The sequence below is a fragment of the Carassius carassius genome, chromosome 32 (genome assembly GCF_963082965.1).
Source record: "Carassius carassius chromosome 32, fCarCar2.1, whole genome shotgun sequence".
In the NCBI taxonomy this organism is placed as follows: domain Eukaryota; kingdom Metazoa; phylum Chordata; class Actinopteri; order Cypriniformes; family Cyprinidae; genus Carassius; species Carassius carassius.
The window spans coordinates 7,423,804-7,433,150 of NC_081786.1; the positions used below are offsets into that span (position 1 = coordinate 7,423,804).

Consider the following 9,347-nt stretch of genomic DNA (forward strand, 5'->3'; position numbering starts at 1 on the left):
CTACAGCAGAGACACGCCACAATGTTCTTCAAAATAAAAGTCTATGATACGCGACATTGAACAATCTTATAATTTCGAAGGTTTAATTATGACTCATTATAATTATATATTAGCTTTCAGCAAACACACGTCTCTCTCTCTCTCTCTCTCTCTCTCTCTCTCTCTCTCTCTCTCTCTCTCTCTCTCTCACACACACACACACAGTTTCTGACATAAAGTTTAATTATGAGCTCATTGTCATCCTATAGCTCAACATTGTAAAAGTTTTATTTATAATTTCTTTCACTAAATTAAGTGACAAATACAATTCATAGAATAATACTCTAATTAAAAAGAAAAATAATAATGTAAATATTGCATAATAAGTAATGATTATAATGTAATATGGAATTTTTAACATGTCTAGGTTTTTTTATTGATCAGTATTTCATTACAACGGCGTATACTGTGTTTGTATTTTTGCCTTCCAATAATGAGGATTTGGGTACTTAATTTTCATGAAAGTAATGTAAAATGCAAACATCCTTAATTGCCATAATTAATTGCCATAAAATAAGCTTTTTCTTTAACCGGAATACAATTTTTCTTACACGTTAATCAATTGGTTTGAGGGGTGAAATATGTTGATGAATTTGTTTTTTCGAAATTTACTTGCAATGAGTAGCTTTCAACACTTTTATTTTGAAAATACGGACTATTCGTCATAGAATTCTGAAATGGTTTCTATCCCTCCCATGTTTCTATCCAGTCAGTGTCTCTGGTACTACCAGAGGATGTCTCTGCATAGACAACCAATCCCTCACATCCATACGGTTTCTATGCAAACATATACAACTTCCCAGAAGCCTTTATATTTTTTTTATATCTATGTTGTCTCCATGCAAATGTTCTGCAAGAAGAAGCTTTAGGAGCGAGAGAGAAATAAACAATTCCGAGAGGGAAAAATGGAATTGGTAAGATCTGAGTTAATGTTGTTGAACGATGTCATGACGCTTGTGAAACTGTTTGGAACAGATTCTGGTGTGTGGATGCTGAGTTGACACGGTATTTATAAATGACAAAACTGTGATCAAGTTAAGTGATTAAAAAGTTAGACGACAGAACATTCAGTCACATTTCTTTATGAACGAGCATAGGATGGATCTGTGCTGCATTAATTAAAAAGCTTGGTGTTGTAGCACTTAGATAACACGTTAGATGTGAATAGAATAGTAAATGTGAGGTTTCTTGACGTTACAGACGCAAACGAAAAAACATTTCTCTACCTCGAGTGAAAAATACAACTCGCCCGAACAGGGACTTGAACCCTGGACCCTCAGATTAAAAGTCTGATGCTCTACCGACTGAGCTATCCGGGCTCTGTGTAGTTTGCAACGAAAGGGCATCTAAATAACCATTCTTTTAATGCAAACTGCGTTAAAGTATAAATATAACCTCACAAATCATTACGATCATTGCAAAGAAGTAATTTGCATAATATTGTCTGGACATAACAAGTGTTGTGCCTAAATCTGTGACCTACACCACTAGAGAAATCCGTGACTAGAGGTCGCTGTTCATTGTATGACTGTGCGAGAACGCGCCTGAGAAAGCGTCGGGGAGTTTGTTGAAGTTCCTTGATGAGCGGTGCTGTGAAACGGAGGAACAGGTGCTATTGCTTGTTCTTTTATTATAATAATATTTTTGTTAGGGTTTTACCTTTCTGATTGTTATTTGAATAATTAATTAAACATTCCAATCCATCCGGATGCCACTGATGTACATTTAGATTAAGATTATTGTTATTTTTATTTTATTTTTATTTTTATTTATTTATTTTTTTACATTTTTTTGTATTCTGTAATGCTGGGAACAAATGCTTTTTTTATTTGCTCGGCATTTAATCTGTATTTGAATGCAAAAGAGTAATCCTTTGAAACATTAAAGTGTTTATTTGATTTTAGTATTGTGCTAAATTAAATTTTGTGCATTGTGGGTGTTTATTAGCTGCTGTTTGATGCACTGTTTGGTGATAATGCATCCTAGGGTGTAAAATAGAAAAGGTTAGACATTACCGAAAAAATAAGTTTGGTTAACATTAAAGCCATGGTGTTTTGGTAAGCCATTATGCTGCCTCGTCAGATTTAGTGTTCCTGCTGTATGTCCGTTGTTCACATCAAAGCAAATTGTTTTCTAAAATACAGAAAAGACGTTTCAATGTTACCTTATACTTCGTATAAAATTAAAACTTTTCTGTGTAAAATAGAGAGGGGTAACCGATTTTGGTAACCCGTTATGGTCTCCTGTTGGATTCTGTAACCCTGCCGTATCTCCATGGCTGATGATACATGGAGTAATTTTGCCAGGCAAAGTTTCCCATTGAAAATGAGTAACAAATTTCTATCTGGATACTTTAGATCGAAATCACACCCAAAAATTTATTTTCATAGACTCTTTCTATTTTAACATTATTAATCATAACTTTTACTTGTGTGTCAGTTTTATGATTACCAAACAGCATAAATTTCCCAGACAGCAAGCAGTTTCGGCCCAGATCCGGCCCACATCTGGTCCATATGGATTTCACACGGGCCAGATGTGGGCCGGATCTGGGCCGAAACTGCTTGCTGTCTGGGTTGGTTTTTATCTAGATTTAACGATCATTTAAGTCAAACCATATTCTTAATTTATTCATTTCTGATGTGACCACCTCCAAAAGTTGCTTCAGATTTTCCCCTGAAAAGAAAATATTAGTATCATCAGCAAAAATCCCAAATTTTAAGAGGTTAGTCACCCTACATATGTCATTTATGTACATAATAAATCATTTTGGACCCAATATTGACCCCTGTGGTACTCCACAGGTGATACCCAAGCACTCCGATCTGTACTTCCCCTTTTGAACAAATTGTTACTTCTGTCTGTTACTTATGTAACTTTTCATCCAATCTAATGCAACTCCTCTGATACCATACTTTTACAGTTTATTGATTAACAAACGATGATCGATTGTATCGAAAGCTTTTTTTAAATCAATAAATACACCCACCGCATATTGTTTGTTATCTATGGCACTGGTAATGTCTCCAATTAACTCCATTAATGCCACTGATTTAGATCTGTTGGACCTAAATCCATACTGACTATCAACCAATTGCTTCTCAATAAAATTATCCAATCTAATTACATACAATTTTTCTAATATTTTAGAGAACTGAGAGAGTAAAGACAATGGCCTATAATTCGTGAATTGATTTCTCTCTCCAGATTTATATAGTGGAATGATTTTAGCAATTTTCATTTTGCTTGGGAATACACCTGTTTTGAAAGACAAATTATAAATATGAGTTAACGGTTTAATTGCACCAATTGCATCCTTAAGTAAAACCATAACAATATCATTCACGTCTGTTGACTTTTTATTCTTAAAATTGTTAACAATTTCAATAATCTCAATTTCCTCAGATGGTTTCAAAAACATAGAGTAAGGGTTACTGTCTAAATAATTCCTAGCGATTCGCGAGGACGCCACACTCAGGATCACATGACCAAAAACGGTACAATGCCTCGAAGTAACCAGTATATATATACCGTAATTCCTCAAATAAAAACCGGTAGTCTTCTTCTTCTTCTTTTTAAAAACCGGTTGTCAAATAAACGCCGGGCCTCTTATAGTGGCTGGGGGCGTGGTCGACACGGACAAATAAAGGCCGGTCTTAAATAAAGGCCGGGGGGAAATTTGTGCAGCAGAGCCAGATGCCGGAGCGTTTCTCGTTCTCGAGTCAAGAACCGGTTGCATCGGTTTTCGGATCACGAGTACACTGAACCGAGAAGCGTTTCTGTCGGATGCGTCCGATTCGTGAACCGAGGAGCTGATGATACTGCGCATGTGTGATTCAGCGTGAAGCAGACTGACACAGAGCGCGTCTGAACCGAACTGATTCTTTTGGTGATTGATTCTGAACTGATTCTGTGCTAATGTTGTGATCTCTGTCCACTGGAACGCTATCGCTTTTAAATTTAAAACGGGTTATTTAAAACAATTACTTATCAAACACACGGAATTAGAAATTAAGGCCTGCCTCTAATAAAAGCCTATTACCTTCTGCAGTTTAGGTAAATAAAGTCCCCGGCTTTTATTTGAGGAATTACTATCACATATGTATCACTGCTGTTCATTTACTGCCTTTTAGAAAAGGGGCATCACGTGGGGATTATGATGCTTTGGACCACCATTCAAATATTTTTCCGGAGTATAGTTCAAGTGCGAAAAAAACGCCTTGGAACTCTCAAATCCTCTAATTCAGACATCTGTGATTTTGTGAGTGGGCAAAAGTGAGTAATAGTAAAAGAGTTTGGTATCGAGTATTTGTCTGCTACAACGAAATGTAAGTAACGTACTTTTAACGTTACGACTTTAAAACGATATGCGCCAGTTTGCCGCCAGTGTTACGTTACCAGATTGGATGGACGATTTCCAGCCCAAAAGCTCACAAAAAAAAACCGCCCGAAACTTTAACTGTCAAAATAATGTGATAGAAAATGTCAGTCAAGGTTGTTAAGGGACATTTTAACTCCGTAAAACAAAATAATGACCTCAAAATAAATATAATAATATTAACCATGGATCAAATCCGGGCAAATACATTAAAGATAATTGCCAAATATAATTAAAATATGCAAGCAGTCACTGTCAAAACGTCAATCAAGTAATTTACCGATACCCTCGAAAAAAACGCATGCATCATCTTCAATGTCAACAGTCACAATTTAAATGAAAAAAGTGCCCAACATAATTAGGAAAAAGCAACGTAATTAGGTATTTCATGCACACATGACAGTCAAAACTGTGTCATTGTTACATACATAATCCAACAATAATAATAATAATAATAAAAAACAACAACAATAATAATCACCATCCGAATCCATGAGTCTTATCACTGGGGTGATATGTCTAAATTGTTTTTACAGAGGTCCACATGAGAAACAATTACCTTCTGAATCGGGCTTAAGTCTTTCGTGAAGTTCATTATCTTTGCACAGTCAAAACTAACAAATCCAGCAGCTTTCAGTGATATACCAATCTGTACTGTTTAAAGATATATGTCTATGGTGTTTATAACGTCAATTGGCCTATACAATGTAAACTTGGGGGAAGTCGTGGCCTAATGGTTAGAGAGTTGGACTCCCAATCGAAAGGTTGTGAGTTCAAGTCCCGGGCCGGCAGGAATTGTGGGTGGGGGGAGTGCATGTACAGTTCTCTCTCCACCCTCAATACCACAACTTAGGTGCCCTTGAGCAAGGCATCGAACCCCCAACTGCTCCCCGGGCGCCGCAGCATAAATGGCTGCCCACTGCTCTGGGTGTGTGTGTGTGTTCACTGCTCTGTGTGTGTGCATTTCGGATGGGTTAAATGCAGAGCACAAATTCTGAGTATGGGTCACCATACTTGGCTGAATGTCACTTCACTCAAACCAGTCCAAATTTTGTCCAACCGCCCAAGCCAATTTTCCCTGCACATCAAAACCGCCCAATCTGGCAACACTGCTTGACGCCTTTTTTATATCGATAACTGCCAGAAGTCGGATTGATTTAGTTTTATTGGACTGTCAAATAATCCAAACAGTTTTAGAGTGAAAACATGATTTCAATACTTAAAGTGACAACTATTTGTGTGTAAAGTATAGCCTACATACTGTATATTTATGATTTTAAGATATTAAGATATTGATTTTGGATATTTATATTTAGTTTTTAAATTTAGTTTTAATATTTTTTTTGTTTATATATATTTTTTTATTATAATTTAATATTAATTTTGTGTTTTCTCTTGCAGTCAGAGACGAATATCTTGATGGAGAATGGTGCTGACTGTCCAGGTAAGGGCATAATATATTATCTGTTACATGTCATATTGAATTACTGCATCACAGTTTGCTGTACAGTTGTACACATGCCAGTGCTGTGTATTTTAGTGTTTTTTGATTCACCTTCAGCAGACGCTCAACCCACGTTGATGTTCAGTCTAAAATTATATTCACAATTTCGCTCTCGATTTATTTTTTTCTGTGGAAAACCAAATTTTATACCACTCAAAGTGAAAGGAAAAGGAGCTTGATGTAGATACTGTGTAATCTTTTTACACATTGCCAGTAATGAAATCCTGAAAAACAGCGGTAAATAATGTTGCTGTGAAATGCATACAGGATTTCTACAGGCCCTTTTGACAGACAGAAACACTGAGGAAAATGGGGGTTTGGCAGGACAGCTTTTTGAGGGAGACATTAAATGGTTGAAGACCTAGATTAGTAAGTAATTTGTTTCTTGGTTTATCCCACAAGCAAATTGCTTTTGTATGCTGCCCTGAATGCAGAAGATAATCTAGTTAAAGTGGCATGCTTTGTGTGATGAAATATTCCACCATTAAATCTTGCTCAGAGCAAATGGTGAATTAAATTGCCCCTCTTTTGCATTTCATGTGATTACTAAATTAGTGACGGTCCGGTTGGAGAGGGTTGCTGGTGGTGACGTGGGAGTCTTGACTAGACTCAGTAGTGAAATGCTTTGACAGGCTCATCGTACACAAAAGAGGCCACTTAAGGCTTCAGTGCTACCATGGTGTTCACAATACTGCTGCCACTTGCCTAGCCCACTCACCCACTTGCCACTGTCCTTTTCTTTATCTCAATCTCTTTCGTCTCTTTTCACTAGCGAAATAAGTGAGAAATGGGGGAAAGGTCACATAGCTAGCTATCTTCTAATTACGATTTATTTCTAGTGCCTCTATTTTTATCACAGAGGCATGAAAGCTTCAGGATGTGAGATGTTGTTGATTCAGAAATACCTTCCACAGTGGTAACTGATGGATATTTAATAACAGATGTTTATTTTTGGCCATTTTGTTTGTGCTGGAGACACAATGCAAGGCATTGCCGCCTTGAGCGCCACAGGTTAATGTGACAGAGCAAAGACCAGGGCTTTGAATAGCTGGAGTAGTTTTAGTTTATAGATTAATATGTTTTTTGCATTTGTCTGTAGCATTTTTATAGGAATTCTTATAGGTATTTTTATTTTTTAGTGTGGTAGAAACGCAGGTAAATACCATTTTGTGGTGACCATTAAGAAGTGCTAAATTATTGACATTTCAGTGTGGCACATATTTCCTGCTATTCTTGTCTATATATGTCAATTTATATTAATTTATTATTAACCAATTAACTGACATGAAAGTACTTATCAGATTATCAAAATTGATCAGAAGTTTAGTTTAATCTGTACATCCCTGCATAAATAGCCAGCATTTGTTGAGAATGCTAGAGGAAAACTCTGAAAATGTCAAAGCCCTATATATTGAACTGCAAAGATTCATGCAAATGTAAACATGGGCTCTTCCCAGGCTTTGTATGACAAATATTTGATTATGATGGCAGTTGATTTGAAAAGCGCAGACAAATGCTTGACTAACCAGAATGGCACAGTTGATTAGATCTTAAGGTGAAGATTTTGTCTTTGATTCTCCAAAAAACTCGTTCTATTTAGGCTGGTTATGCAACATTAAGCATCCGTGCAATCTTGTATTTCATATTCCATCCTGGGCTGGATGGCTCAGGGATAGTCCGAAGTGAAAAGGGAGGAAAGAGCACATCAAATCAGAGATGTCCATGATTTTGAATAGGAGCTCTAGGCGAGAACACAGTTGCACATTTTGCTGTGTGTGTGTGAGAGAGAGTGTGTCTGTTCTTCTGAATGAGTCACGCAAAAGAGGAGAGAAGATTTGAGGATCAGAGGGAAGGGGAGGGCGGTGTGAAGATAACCAATTGAAAAAAATAAGAGCATAGAAAGACCCCAAGGTTGAAGTTGAAGATTGTAAAGAGGCAGAAATTAAGAAAGGGGTGGGAACTTGGGTATGACGCACAGACCACCCAGTTGACAGTGAATGTCAGTCAGCCCTGATCTGGATTCCTGCACCAGCATTGTTTAAAGACAGGAGGGAAACAGAGAGGGAGATGGGTTTTAAAGAGGTCTGCACAGCTCTTCGTCGTTCATTTGTTGCCAAACATGCTGTCTGGGTTATATGTAAATATATGTTGTTGTTTTTTTTGTAAGAGAGTGTGAGGGTAATAAAAACTGAACTAGGTAGATGGATTGTGCATCTATCATATTTTTATAATTTTATTCAAATATGTAGGTTATGTAATAGATTTTCGTGGCTATGTGATGATAACAGAAACAGATATCGCTTATGTAGTATTTAAAATCTCTGTAGGCCAGAGTTGTCCTAATTCAATTCCAACATTTGGCAGCACAAATGAAAGACAACATGAAATGAAAATTATCTATTTTAAATGCATGTTATTGATCTTATCATGAATAATTCATCCATACGTTTCATTGCCCGACATTTTACATTTTCAGTCTCACATGGGTGTACGTCACAGTGCAGATAAAAAGTCACAACTACTTCTGTTATGTTGTGACTTCAAGAAAACGTGATTCAGTTTGAATTATTAAAGGTTCTTGTTAAGCGAGCATTACTATTACTGTTGCTTAAGGGATTTTGAAAACATCGGTATATATCTCACACTTCACCATTTGTGCTACAGAGTATGTGATACCTCAGATCATGCAGCTTGAGAAGAGGTGTGCTATTGCTTTTCTAAGCAATTAGACAAAAAATGAGGGAAGGAGGAAGGCAGGTCATATCTAAGGACCAGAATATCATAAAAACTTGATGCTGGGATTTTTCACATGGACTAGTGAGCAACCAACTAACAACCCTCTAAAAACCAGTCCAGAACACATTAGTGACCACATAGCAGAACCCTGATAATCACTCTAGCATTGTGGTTGTGTTCCTTCTGATCAAGCACCACTCATATTTTCTTCTAGAAGAGGTACAATTCTGTTTACTAACTTGTTTTTAGAAAACAGTCCTTTCTGTGTTCATGTAGTATTCTTTTATCACTTGGTGTGAGATTCTCAAAGGACAGATTACAGCGTATGTTTTGGCATGACTCGAAGTGCAGTGGAGCCATCACATCTGTCTTTAGATCTCTTAATTAATTTATTCTTTTCCCAATAGAGGTTTATCCCCAAGTTTCTTAGCCATCTCTGTCAGCGTAGCCCACCCCGTTCTCCTCACCAAAGTCCCTCTGTATGTTTGGTGTTTCGCGAGAATGCTGTCTAGAACTCCCCTGCCTACCTTTTTCATCTCTATAACAGCACTCAAAGAAAAAACGACTACCCTGCAGGCAAGAGGGAAAGATATTACTCCTTTAAACATAGTGCTTTCAGATGACTGCCATGTAAAGGAAGAGCATGCACTTCAGACGAGAGCTTTGTAACTTAATAAATCCAGTATTCTT

The 9,347-nt window shown here is 36.9% G+C and overlaps 1 non-coding gene across 1 annotated transcript; it reads right to left on the bottom strand.

Moving 5' to 3' along the window:
* Positions 1–1,285: 1,285 nt before the first annotated feature.
* trnak-uuu (transfer RNA lysine (anticodon UUU)) lies at positions 1,286–1,358 on the bottom strand. The gene has a single exon. It is a non-coding gene; the product is annotated as a tRNA-Lys (tRNA).
* Positions 1,359–9,347: the final 7,989 nt, after the last annotated feature.